The 13,871-nt window shown below is 36.0% G+C and overlaps 1 protein-coding gene across 1 annotated transcript in view; it reads left to right on the top strand.

Annotated features, from left to right (window-relative positions):
- The window catches only part of LOC135200806 (angiotensin-converting enzyme-like), a 139,679-nt gene that overhangs the window by 25,822 nt on the left and 99,986 nt on the right, over positions 1 to 13,871 (top strand). The gene's annotated exons all lie outside the window — the stretch shown is intronic.

The raw sequence follows: 13,871 nt of genomic DNA, 5'->3' as shown, positions 1-13,871 counted from the left end.
TGTTGTATGTGAAAAATCGTCATATTGATGCTTTCAGAGTTTAATTAGGCCACATTTCACTTTTCATCTGTATTTGTTGAAGCAGTTTTTCATCTCGGCAGTGTTTCATTACAGCACTTCTAATATGTATGATTAAAATGGGTTCGCTACAGAAGCCTTACATATTAAGTACGAAGTATTCCAAGAGCTGCATTGTTACTTTTAGTTCGTTATAAAAAATAAATCAACGGGTATTTACATCAAGTAAAGTTGTTATACATTTTTTTAACAAAAAGGATTCCGCTGTGTACATTACCGTGCAATAGATATAAACAACTCACCATAACTGAATAAAACTAAATTTACAGTTAATATAAGAACAAATATGTTAACACATGCATCAGACAAGGATATTACCGCTTTTCAGACAATGTCATTGCACTTAGGTCGGATTGATATTCATTCCTACTGAGGTTTTCCCGTTATCTAGTACGTGGTATACCACTCAGTGACGCCTGTGGTCGACCGCAGTTTTCATGATTTATATTTTTTTGTTTTTTGCTTTTTTGTTTATTTTTGGCAGGGGGAAGGGTCACTCGTCGTAAATAAATGTTCAGGCTATGTCTATGTTAAAATGATTGCCTTTGCATGAGGGAGAGGCTGAAATTTATAAGAAAATTGACGAATTACAATTGATGGGGTCGAACGAAGTTTGTTAGACAAGTAGCACTCTACCAAGCTTGGCCTGCCTTAACTAGCCTAACTGGCCTATAGTGAACTGTTTCAATCTAGTGGGTCGCTTTACAACCCAAAGCCCAGACGCTTTGAACAGGGAGCGGGGAAGTGTGTTGTGAGGGGGGAGGGGGGGGGGCATAGTTCAGTTATCTCATATTTTGTACCCACGTCCTTTCATCTGCTTAGCCTTTCAGACGATATATTTGACTTATGAACAGTTTTTCTTGAAATCAAGCACGTTTTCAAATTATATTTGTATCGATTATTTACGATTTTGTTTTAGAACCTCGCATTACCGTAAAATTAATATAGTATATATATATATCTTGGGTAGTTTTAAGAACGATAAGATCAGGCTCTTAACACCACCTCCGAACAGGACCTTAAAATTATAGTTCATACTCCATTTTTCCGATGTTTAGTGTTACTTGGGGGGTGTGTCCAGGAGGGGCGAAACCCCCTCTCTCCCCAGGTAGATCAGTGAGGTTAGGGAGGCAATATCTGGTTAGGTCAGGACACGGCATTCTATAATAGGAAAAGTTTGTTTCAGTCAGCAGGAACCTCTTCCCGTCGTTCTTCACTTTTACAGTTTGGTATCGCAGGTTAAGGGAACATTGATTGTCATTAATGAATAAAAAAAAAAATCATTCCCATATTCCTGTATCTATAGATACACTATTCTCATTCCCATATTCCCGTATCTAGTTACACTATTTGCATATTCTTGTCTTCAACAAAATCTATTACGAGCTGAAACGACCTTTGGCTATTTGTATGGTTTGTGGATGTGTTATTAACACAACAATAGCTGCCATAATATAATTCTTCTTTTGAAAAATAAATTAGAATCACATAGGATGTATATGAAATGTAGATATACAAGCAATATTTGTAAGTATGTCATTAAAGAATTTTTAAGCTATACGTTTTGATTTCGATTTATATTGTTTTTGTAGAAAAATTTTATCGAAGTTTATAATTATATTTTTGTAATAAGAAAAATATTCAAATATTGTAAATTAAAGAAATGTAATTGTATTTTTATAATAAAAGATAAAATAAAAAAAGTTCCATCCTCCAGTGGGGCTGGTCGCCATAACCTTTGCTCTTGCTTCAAAGTATACCCCGTCTCTCTCTCTCTCTCTCTCTCTCTTAAGTTTAATAGGTTTTATGATTATTGATTTTATGGGGATTTCCTTTTATTAATTTCATTTTATTAGATTCAAATGAGTTATTAGTGCTTTTATTATTGTTCCTAATTTTGTCCTTTTGTGTGTGTATCTATGTGCGTATGAATGTTTTTGTTAGTTTGGATATACATATATATCCTTATAATTATATTCTATTGTAGTGGCGTCAATAGCCATTAGCAATTGCGATGCCAGATAATCTTTAATAAATCAAATCAATCAATCTCTCAAACTCAAGTTTCCTATAGGGCGATTATTATTATTATTTTTATTTTAAGTTAGATATTGTTATTGGTACTAATAGCGCAGTATTGAAAACATGCTCCAATAATAGGAAAAGATTTCACAGTTTATATGCTGAATAGAAAGCTTGTGCTTAGAGAGAATCAAATGAAACAAAGAAGGTGAAAAAAACAATTGAACAAGTATAAGCAAATCCCCAAAAGAAGAAAAATTTGCGCTAAGCAAGCAGAAATTGATAAAATGAGAATTGAGAAGGCAAAGGAAAATATTGGTTTAAATTAACATTTAAATCTTCAAACTTTCAAAGTAACACCATAAACTACGATATATTAGGGAACATTTACGCATTAATGGCATCAAACACACTTCACATAACATCAGTCACACTTGTAAAGTAGCAATCGTACATCGAAGGATTAGCTTCTTTCGTGATTTTCAGTCACTCATTCACACCAGTGTTGCCAACTGTAGGGTAATTGCCCTACGCGTAGGGTAATATGGGCAAAATCTTAGATAGCAGGCCAATATTCTCAAGTGTAGGGTAATTGTAACAAGGTAGGTTTAGATCAATATGCTTATCAGTATTCATGATATTGCATATAAACATAATCTAAAGAAGTATTTGTTATTATAGCCGCAGAATGTTGGGTCATTTTCAGGTAAGAAGGGTAATTTCTCGTCTTGTGTAGGGGCGTAGGGTTAGAGGGGTTGGCATCACTGACTCACACCATTCGCGCCACTTAACAGACCTGTGTATGCCCGAACCACGGTCTAGATTCTATCTGGACCGTGGCCCGAACCCACGGTCTAGATACAAGTTCTATCTGGACCGCGGCCCGAACCATACCCATATACCCACGAGAAAGAAAAAAATCTGTACCAGAGTAAGTCTGAAGTTGCGAAATCGACTGCGGTAACCGGAACATCCGTATCAAGAGGTCACACTCGGCGTGTCCCTCTTAGCCTTGAGAACTCGAACAAGAGGAGAGAGGGTGTGGTGTGGTACCTCTTTGGTTTCACCACTCGGTGATTTTAGTGGATATATATGCTTGATGCCCTTAATCTCGGGCAAGGTGTCAGTGCCAAGACCTTGATCTCGGGTGGCCAGTGCACGTCGCGCCTCCGCGGTTATTTTGGAGGCTGCGACTTTAGGAAAATAATCTTGGATTGGATTCGGGATGCACTTGTCGGAGTGATCAGGAAAAGGATTGGCTAATGACGCCGGTATTAATAGAAACTTAAGAAATGATGAGGCGTGTAAAGGTGTTGAATATCATTATTGATGAATACCTGTTATATTGTGCAGCAATATCTTCGGTCATAAACAGTTTATGATTTTGTTATTTTACCGAGGCATTTGTTAACCTTCTCTCTATGATTATTACGTAGAAGAATGTTAATTCATTATTATTATTATTATTATTATTATTATTATTATTATTATTATTTATTATTATTATTATTATTATTATTATTATTATTATTATTATTATTATTAACAAACTTCACTATAATAGCATTGGTCAGATGAAAATTCTGTTGCGTAATGCCTACTATCTCTGATTTTAATAAATACATACATATACACACCCATATATATATATATAGTATATAGATACATATATATATATATATATATATATATATAGATATATATATATATATATATATATATATATATATATATAATATATATATATATGTATATATATATACTGTATATATATAAATTATATGGGTGTGTATGATGTATGTATTATTATTAAATCAGAGATAGTAGGCATTACGCAACAGAATTTTCATCTGACCAATGCTATTATAGTGAAGTTTGTTATAATAATAATAATAATAATAATAATAATAATAATAATAATTTTGCGCGCTCCAACTCTCTCTCTCTCTCTCTCTCTCTCTCTCTCTCTATATATATATATATATATATATATATTATATATATATATATATATATATACGGATATATAATACGAATGTTTGTGTATGTAAATCATTATAGACAAATGAGTGTGTATTAGGGGAAAGTAAGGTGAAAAAAAGCATGTAATTAAATAAAGGCGAGGAGAAGGCAAGTAAGGACTTTAAGGAGAATAAGGAGCTATTCAACATTGCATGCAGAGAGCAATGCCAATGAGCAAATAGATTTCAGAATAAAATAAGCAAATGGAGAGAGTGGCGCTCTGAAGATAATGCTTTGATGGAGTGAGTATTTGTTGATTGTGGAAGAAAGGAGAGATAAGAGTTGGAGCGCGCAAAAGTGGAACGGACTATGAGCCTGAGAATACTATTGGAAGTTCGTATTGAGATTTGAGAACGAAGGGACGGGAATTAATAGGTTGAAAAATATACTGACAGTCATTGCGGCCAAATCCCCATATGTTGTTTTAATTTCAATCCCCCTCCCCCCCACTTGCCCACCAAGAATGACCAGAGGCATTTACGGTAATTACCATCACCAACTAGTCATTTCATATGTCCAACCAGTGTTAGTGGAGCATAAGGACGCGGGGGAGGGGGGGGAGGGATAGAACTACAGGAATTAGGTAACTACTCGACAGGAACACTGCCGTAATTTAAATTTGCGACTATGTTGTTGGTATCTGGTTAGCCCACAAAGCAAGAATAAAAGATGAAAGAGATGGTATAATATTGTTTATCAAATCAAAGATAATGCAAAATAGATATATACTGATAAAATCTTCTTATATGGGTAACTACAGAAAAACATTTACATTAAAATACATAGATTATTGGTAAAAAGTACAAGATAAGATTTTTGTTAGATTCTAATAAATTCAAGTACACTTGGATAAAATTCTGAACGTGATTCTGTTAAAATTGTAAAATATTGAATATTTTCTCTAATAAAAGATTAAAAAAAACAGTGGAGATCTAGCGCTGGTCTGCGTAACCGGCAAATGATTAAAATCGGCAAGGAAGATGATTTAGCTTGTCGACATGGATAACCATAATGCTCCCCTGGGTTTCAGGTTATTACTTTATCATCATGGCTGTCAGTAAACAATTTTATTATAGCGAGGAGGTGGTGATAAAAACCAGAAAATGGCTCTTACTCTCCCACAAGACATAATATCCCAACCCGATTTATCTCTTACTCTCACACAAGACATAATATCCCAACCCGATTTATCTCTTACTCTCACACAAGACATAATATCCCCAACCCACCCGATTTTATCTCTTACTCTCACACAAGACATAATATCCCAACCCGATTTATCTCTTACTTCACACAAGACATAATATCCCAACCCGATTTATCTCTTACTTCACACAAGACATAATATCCCAACCCGATTTATCTCTTACTCTCACACAAGACATAATATCCCAACCCGATTTATCTGTTGTCGATAAATTTGTGATTACTCCCGTGTTAGAACAACAGTCAAAACAAATAAATAAATAAAATGAAATAAGAAAGAAATAGATAAACACAGATAAATCTTTCATCGATAGTCACGTGGGTAAACATTGTAATAAAATAAAAACGAACAAACCAGGCTGAAGACAATCACATACTGGCGGGGATTAATAATAATAATAATCAATAATAATAATAATAATAATAATAATAATAATAATAATAATAATAATAATTTGACAAGGAGGACCGTGCATCAGTCATCGGAAGCTTTCTGATTTGTATTCTAAATGACAAGATCAACAGACAAATTATTGTGGATTTACTTTTCCAACAACAATAACAATAACAAAAATAATAATAGCTCTAGTAGTCCTTCTTCCTTGAAGGTATCTAGCCAGACCGGCCCCCCGTCACCCTTAGAGCATTATTAGTCCGGAAGTTGTCTTTTGACGGATGTTCGACTTGAAACCGCAAAATCCTTTCAGGAGAGAGAGAGAGAGAGAGAGAGGAGGGGGATGTGGGGGGGGGGGGGGGGGGGGGGGGGGGGGGGGGGCGACTGGGGTGCTTATTCTCGCTCCTGGCTACTTTATCCTTTTTAAATATGAAATTGTATTTGCGCTTGCCAGCGCACAGGTTTCATTTTTTTTTTTTTTTTTTTTTTTGCGTTCGGCCTTGCGGCTAAATATGTCCTGATGTTCTGTTTATAAGAGGTCCTTGTAAGAAGGAAAATTATCATTGTAAAATAATGTAAATACTATTGAAATTAACTGTAAAACGCCTACAGTGATGTATTTTGTTCTAATAAAAGATAAAAAAAAAAAAAAAAGTTAAACACATTCTTGGTGCGAATACATAAAAATAAATTCAGTCTTTGTCTTGTAACGTTGCAATGTACATGAACTGCATTTCTTCTCTTGATTTTATCATAAGCCGTTTTGCCTTAAAGGTGAAGAGTTCCGGCATCGTCCAGTTCCTGATAACTTCCTCTCATGCGCTCTTTTATATATATAATAATTCGTCAATGACACGTTTGGTATTCGTCGATACGATCCTCTAAAAACATTCTTTATCCCTATAATTCTTTTAAAATTAGAGTTACAAATGCCGATTGGTGGCTACTTCGGCTTTTTTACCTATACGCGTCATCTACTCCGAGGTGCTACCAGGAAACTATCTTTAGGTTTTTGAGGTTAAGGATCTCATTTTTTTATGTCAAAATTTAGTTTTCGCCGACTTTTTTTTTATGTCAGAGTAAAAATACTCACAAAATATCAGTCACGTTTTCCAATTCTGAACAAATCATTGATTTGACCATATACATAGAGTACGTATTTGAAAACTATAGATGCTACATAATAGCACTGTTTTTTTGGTAATTTAAATGCAAGTCTCTAAAGAAGCTCATTAAATTTTTTTCTTTTTCATTTTCTGATGTCAAAAAATAAATGCTATTAAATGCTATTGTGTATTTCTGAAGCTCTGTTACGGACTTATCGGGAGTCCTCTACTAATATATATCCATATATATATATATATATTATATATATATATATATAGTTATATATATATATACTATATATACCACTTGAAACTGAACACCTCTTTTAGATCTGTCAAGCTATTAACAACAACTAATCTTATCAATCAATATATATTTTGCTTTCATATGCTGCTACAGTATTGTATGATGCATTAAATGTAATTTACCTAAACAATTTTTACTTACTGATGATGGTTCCAGCAAAGAAGCGAAAGAGAGGTGATTCCCTGGAAGGTCAATGTAGTACGTATTTTTGGGTTATAAGAAACGTAACGAAGACGAAAGTTCCGCAACACCAGAGGCGTGGATATCATGAAAGATCATGCCCACCAATGGTTAGTAGTTAGTAGTCCATTTTAGTGCAGTCTACAATGATTTTAATCGCTTTAACGAACCTTTCATCCTATCCTATCCCCCCCCCCCCCCCCCCCCCCACCCCCCCCCCCCTCCAGTTACCCTTACAGTTACAGATCCATTTAGTGCAGTCTATGATGATGTCCAGTGGGGAGAACTCAACAATGTGTTCTTTCACAAACCTGTATAAGTTTGCAGTTATTCAGTCGCAGGGGACTGAAACTGGTTTTGCGGGAGAGAGGGCGAATTCATTTAGATGTTTCTAGTAGACTCCCTACAGGAGAAAGAGAAGGACAGCAGAATGGAACGAAGACAATCCCGTTCACAAACAGGGTTGTTGCACGACGAGAACTTTATATGTATTTGTCATGAAGCCCTTGGCAAAAAAAAAAAAAAAAAAAAAAAAAAAAAAAAAAAAAAAAAAAAAAAACATCGAGGAAGAGACAAATGGCATACAATGCAGACAATGAATGCGTAGCATGTATTCAAGACACACATTCCATTTGGAGGACCTTGACAGTGGGTGAGAGAGAGAATAACTACATTTCTTGAGTCGGCCTTTGCTGTTGGGCTAATATATGATCGTTCATGCTGGCGAAAATATATTTCCTCAAATAGAGTGGAAATAATGGCCCTATGCTCCATTTGCAGCATGTACTACAATTATCTGAAGTCAAGGAAATGTTTTTCAAGCGCGTTCGCACTGTCATTCTTCAACAACGTGAATTCGTACTTTACAAAGTCTAATCCGTAATTTTGGATTCAAATTAAATATCGTCAAATCAATCATAATGAAGAATATGTTGCAAAAGGAGTTCAAAGACCAGCTGCATCCTCGCCACACACCGACGCCACTCTGTGGCGCCACATAGTGGCTCGTGTAGTACTCTGGCCTTAATGTTAGTGTGGACCACGGTCTTTCTAGGCCGTGGTGTGGACATAAAAATTTTAACCCAGTTTATACAAAAGCAAATGCCAAACTATATATAGTTCAAATTTTATACAAATCAAATGTTGATAATATACTATAGCAAAATTATAATAGGCAAAAGTCATACAAAACAAACATAACGAAAGTAAACGTTATATTAAAAGAAACATTTTAAGAAAACGTACAAAAAATAAAGTTATACAAAATCATACTAAAGGACAGGCAAATGGCTCACAATTATTTATTGCGGAATAAATTAGGGAATTTCTTTACAATTTTGGAACAAACGTCATTTTTCAGAAAATTTATTAGAGACCACAATTGTAGAAAACAACTGAACAACATAACACGAAATCGTGCCACCCAGATGATCCCGTCCGTAGCTTTGAAAGAAACACTCGACGACTCGAAGGACCACTGAAAACAGTACTATTCACTCTTGTCGTTTTTATAATAAGCTACAGACAAGGGATTTTAGTTTTTCACTCCATTGGTACGTACTTCTGTTTTACTCCATTGGTACTTGTTCTTTTCTTACTTGTCTGCGGAAACTGGATGAATGTTTTAAGAGCCTGCGTATAACTGTGGATCTTTGCTTAAATTGAATATTTAAATTGAAATTAAGATTTGTAAATTATACTGTGGGACGCAAGGTTTAGGGAGATATTTATAGGCTGCAGAAATATCTTTATCTTGACAGAATATTGATTTTTTCTGTTATTAAAGAATATTGAATTGAAACAGCTTCACAAATTGTATAAACAATCGGATGGAATCGAAGAACTACTACTTAAAACGACTTCGGTTAAGAAAAAATGAGCACCGTATTGGCGGATCGTATAGCAATAGTTGGTAGTGTTACGCTATTTTATATGAAGACTGATTCGGCATATTTTCACTTCACTCACTCAGGGAAGGCTTTCAGGCAACTCTTGCCATGTATTTAGTTTCATCTATCGTCCAGCAAATACTTTCTCTAAGGACCCCATACACTGAACGATTGCCTGAACGACTGTCTGTATCGTTGGCAAAAACACTGTGAATGGAATTGTCTGAATGCTAAAGTGGGCTTAGCCAAGGTATATAGAATAAGGGATACCTTGGCTTAGCTTCGTGTCTGAACGATCTTAGCGGGCATCTGGGTTGCTGGCTTGCGACTTGAGTCTGTCATACACAAATCGTTCAATGTATGGGGTTGTCTGCCGATATAACGCTATCGCGCGAGTCTGTTCTAGAGATGATGCTTTGTCTTCTAGAGACAAAATCTTTGTTCAGACTGAAGTCGGTGCGGAGCACCTCAGTGTCGTGGTTGGTTTGGCGTTTGCTTCTCACCTCGGTGGTCGCGGGTTCGATTCTCGGCCATTCCATTGAGGAGTGAGAGATGGTGTATTTCTGGTGATAGAAGTTCACTCTCGACGTGGTTCGAAGTCACGTAAAGCCGTTGGTGTCCCGTTGCTGAATAACCACTGGTTCCATGCAACGTAAAAACACCATACATAGGACAGAAATCGGTGCGGAAATCGTTCATACTGTATGAATAGTGTGTGGTGGGGGGGGGGGGGGGGTGTCGATAACGAAAATCGTTCAGTGTATGGGAGCCTTTAGTCTTGATGGGGGAGGAAAATGACCTGAGCGTCAGTATTGTATACATTATATCTAAATTTTAAGTTAAAACGGCTGCCAATGTTGCAGAAGCAACCATTGGGGATCAGATAACGACTTTTGGATTGGGGAAAATGAGTACAGTGTTGGTTGATCGAAAATAATCAGTTACCTGTGATACTGTTTTACAAAATGGCTTTGAATCTGCATATTTTTGCTTGACTTAATCACAAAGTCTTTGAACCAAAGTTGAGGGCTGACTATGTTCCGTAGTCACTATTCATCTAATGACTTGTAGATGCTTCAGCAAAGGCATCCATGTAAGCCTTTCCGTGTGTTTTGTTTCCTCCATCGTCCAAGAAATATCTTCTCTGTCTTGAAAGGGAGGACTTAAGGGAAACAACCGAGTGGACTAGCTGTGCCAGTCTTGCCCGCTTGTTGATCCACCCTCCGAAAAGGTACTTTTGGAGAAAATACTTACTTCGAAAGGAGAGTAGAGGTCTCGAGATGTTGCTCCCACCACCGATGACTCGTGACTGGTGCCCACCTTCCATGTCAGGACGTGTTAAAGTACTCGTACGGAGTGTGTTTGTTTGTTTGCATGGTGTTTTTACGTTGCATGGAACCCATACGGAGTGTGGATCAACAAGCGGGCAAGACTGGCATAGCTAGTCCACTCGGTTGTTTCCCTCATCAGTTATGTGCTCTGTGCTTTTGACAGCTGCAGCTCCACTATTTATAGTAGCTTGAGGCTGAGATGGTACTCTTTGGATGATAGAATGGTACTACAAGAGTTGTCTGTTGTTCTAAGAAGAGATCTGAATTACTTCTGTAGCGGTTCAGGTCTACAAATAAATAAACCGGCACAAGTCCAGTATTGTTATCTTCCTCTTAAGCGATCTATTCAGCCTTGAATAGTTAGTTCTTTACTTGGATTGCTCAAATAGGTGGGGTGTTCATGATACAAACTACTGCTTCACTTCCAAGTTTTTAAAGACATCCGGTACTTGACCTGTTTCTATCACCAATAAATCCTAAACCCTCAGAATCTTGGTATCCCTGGGAGCCATATTCTTTTGTCTTTCCACCCTAATTACGTAGTTAAAGCTATTTATGACTGATAAGTTTGTATGAAACACTCTGTAGTTGATTTTTTTTTCATCTTTTACGACTTCAGAAGCTACGTCTCTGAGGATTTTGACAAAGCAAATTACGGCTAAATTGTAGAAGAAATTCAAGGCTCTGTCAACAGTAGCTGATCAAGTTATTAAAGAATGAGTTACTGGAAATTGGATTACTTTGTTGTGGATGTGATTATTTTACAAAATTAAGAGGGCCACACAGTAATACAGTATTAAAAAAAGAAGCCATGAAAAGGAGTAATATTACGATATTGAGCTTGGAAAACTAACGTGGCAAGTTAATTTGTATTTGTATGGTTACATAGGTAGTGGTAGGTAAAGGTAGTAGAATATTTGAGAGCTAAGAGTTTTGGAAAAGCTATTCTAATATTATTATTATGTTGAATATGGTAAAAGGATTTTTTTATGAAATGAAATTCATTTACTAGAAACACCTTTAGATGATCTGTCCACAGAACTTCCCCTAATGTTATTGTTATTCCTGAACTTTTTTTCCCTTTACCTTTTATTAAAGTTTTTTCAGGCACCAGCCTAACTTCGCTGCTCTTTCGGTACATTTAATTTTTTTATTTTACACATTTTTATAATGTGAATCAATGCTTGTCTTTTCAGAGTAAATAGAACTGAAGTAGAAGAATTAGAGGATGTAGGGAAAACTAGTAATTCATCCGTCTGCATCCTCTTTTTTTGTGGTCAAATACATTACTTGGCACCTGCTCATGGACCGTGTGTCTTGTTTTTTCCATCGTCTAGGAAACACCTCGGGATGAGGAGGATTTAACAACTTTGTGCTTTGGTCAGCTAAAGTTCCAAAAGTAGCTTAAGGTTGAGAAGGTGTCTGGATGATTGGCATGTATTAGCAGAATCAACTGTTGTTTTAATATCCGAGATACGTAGTATTTAATGTCGTGGGTCTGCGCATAAACTGGTACAAGTCTAGTTTCGCTTTTTTTTTTTTTTTTTTTTTTTTTTAACTGAAGCTTAACTATTAAGGCCTGAAGAATAGGTTACTTTTTCTCTCAATTTGAAGTATTCTTGACTCAAACAATTGCTTTACTTTCAAGTTGTTGAAAAAAAAACATTGGGTACCTGTCCTTTTACTGTCAGCAAGAGATCCTAAACCCATTGGAATCTTGCTGCCACTGGGGGTCAAATTCCTTTGACCTCCCATTCAGGTAGTTAAGACTTAATTATTACTGAGTTTGTAAAATCCTTAGTGGTTGATTTACTGGCTTCTCTCATCTCTTTAAGACTTCAGAAGCTACATCTCTGGGGATTTTAAAATTACAAATAAAGACTAGGTAATTATGGTGCATCTGTATGAAGAATTGTTTTTTATGATGAATGCAGTTTTATATAAAAAAAAATCATGTCTAAAACAAACTAAGTTAATTTATTTTCCAAGATGAATCCATAATTCCCCTTCCTTCCCAAGAGAAGTTTTAATACAAGTCGGTTTTTTCAGGATAAACAAGCAAGACCCTTCAAAATTGGCTCAAACTATTGAAAAATAATAGGTGGAAATGGGCTGCTTGGTCATAGAATTTACAGTAGGAAGATGAGCTGCACAGTAGTATTAGCAGTCAAGAAAGGAGCCTTAGAAAGGAAAACTTTCATGGTAGGTTGAATTATAATTAAATTTGATAGATCTGTGGTCACATAGCCATAGATACAAAAGTTGAATATTTAAGAATGCACATTGGAATTTATATGGCATATTTTTTCTTACATAATATAATTCATTTCTTGCATTTTGAGAGTAAATATCACTGAAGTAGAAAAATGTGAGGATGGGAAAAACTGAAACTCGTCCATAGCGTTTGGGGTTGGGTTCCATTGTGACTATTTATTTAGCCTCCTAGCCCATCTTTTACTATTTATATGCTAAAAGAGAAGTTTTCTGTTCATCATTACCAAGACTTTCGCTGGGCTCCTCCTAAATACTTCAGAACTTTGTTTCTCTCTACCTGGACAATAGTATCTTAATGCCTTCCATCCGTGTCCCAAGAGTGGCTTTGAGGTCATGAATAGCTGTGATTATCCATGGCCAATTGTGCTCAACTGCCTCCAAAGGAACCTTTTCATTCATATGTTAAAATAATAGCACTCTTCTAATTCCACATTCATTTCCTTGATGGTGCCACAATGACCAAGGTTTCAAGGACTGAAGTCAGAATTATGGCTGGGTGGTCTCCTTAAGCTTAGGACACTGCAGGAAAATTCCCTTGCCCCTTGTTAAAGGAAAGTCGGTAGCGATTGCCTTTCTTTTGTGAACTGTAAGTTCTCTTTCTTCATGACAGTAGAATAAGATTGCTTCTTCCCAAGCTAAATCTGTGGTTTTTCATGCTTTTTAATTCGTTGCTTCCCTAAGCTTGGTTCAATTCACTAAACAGAGTTGGGCCTCCCTTGAAGATTGCAAACAATCAATCCCCATTCATTGTTCAGGTTTATGGAAAACTTATCCTCAAACACTTCAGTTCCATGTATATAATGTATACAGGAAACAAAAGTATACTGGCAATTTTAAACTTAAAAAATGCTAGTATTAAATGTTCTGAAGGGAAGGATGAAGTTTTGGTTTTGGATGACCGCTGATTAACCAATCCTATACGGTTATACCATATTCCTGCACTGGGTGTCCCTCCATTTGTATCATTCTTCCTAATGATTATAAGTGACACTGTATCCCTGGATTTGCAACTTATTTCTTAATGATTATAAGTGGCATTAGTGTTGTGTTTTAGGCTCCAAG

Source organism: Macrobrachium nipponense, chromosome 27 (assembly GCF_015104395.2).
Source record: "Macrobrachium nipponense isolate FS-2020 chromosome 27, ASM1510439v2, whole genome shotgun sequence".
NCBI classification, from domain to species: domain Eukaryota; kingdom Metazoa; phylum Arthropoda; class Malacostraca; order Decapoda; family Palaemonidae; genus Macrobrachium; species Macrobrachium nipponense.
The sequence above is the reverse complement of the archived record's forward strand: the minus strand, read 5'-3'. Positions and strand labels throughout refer to the sequence as shown.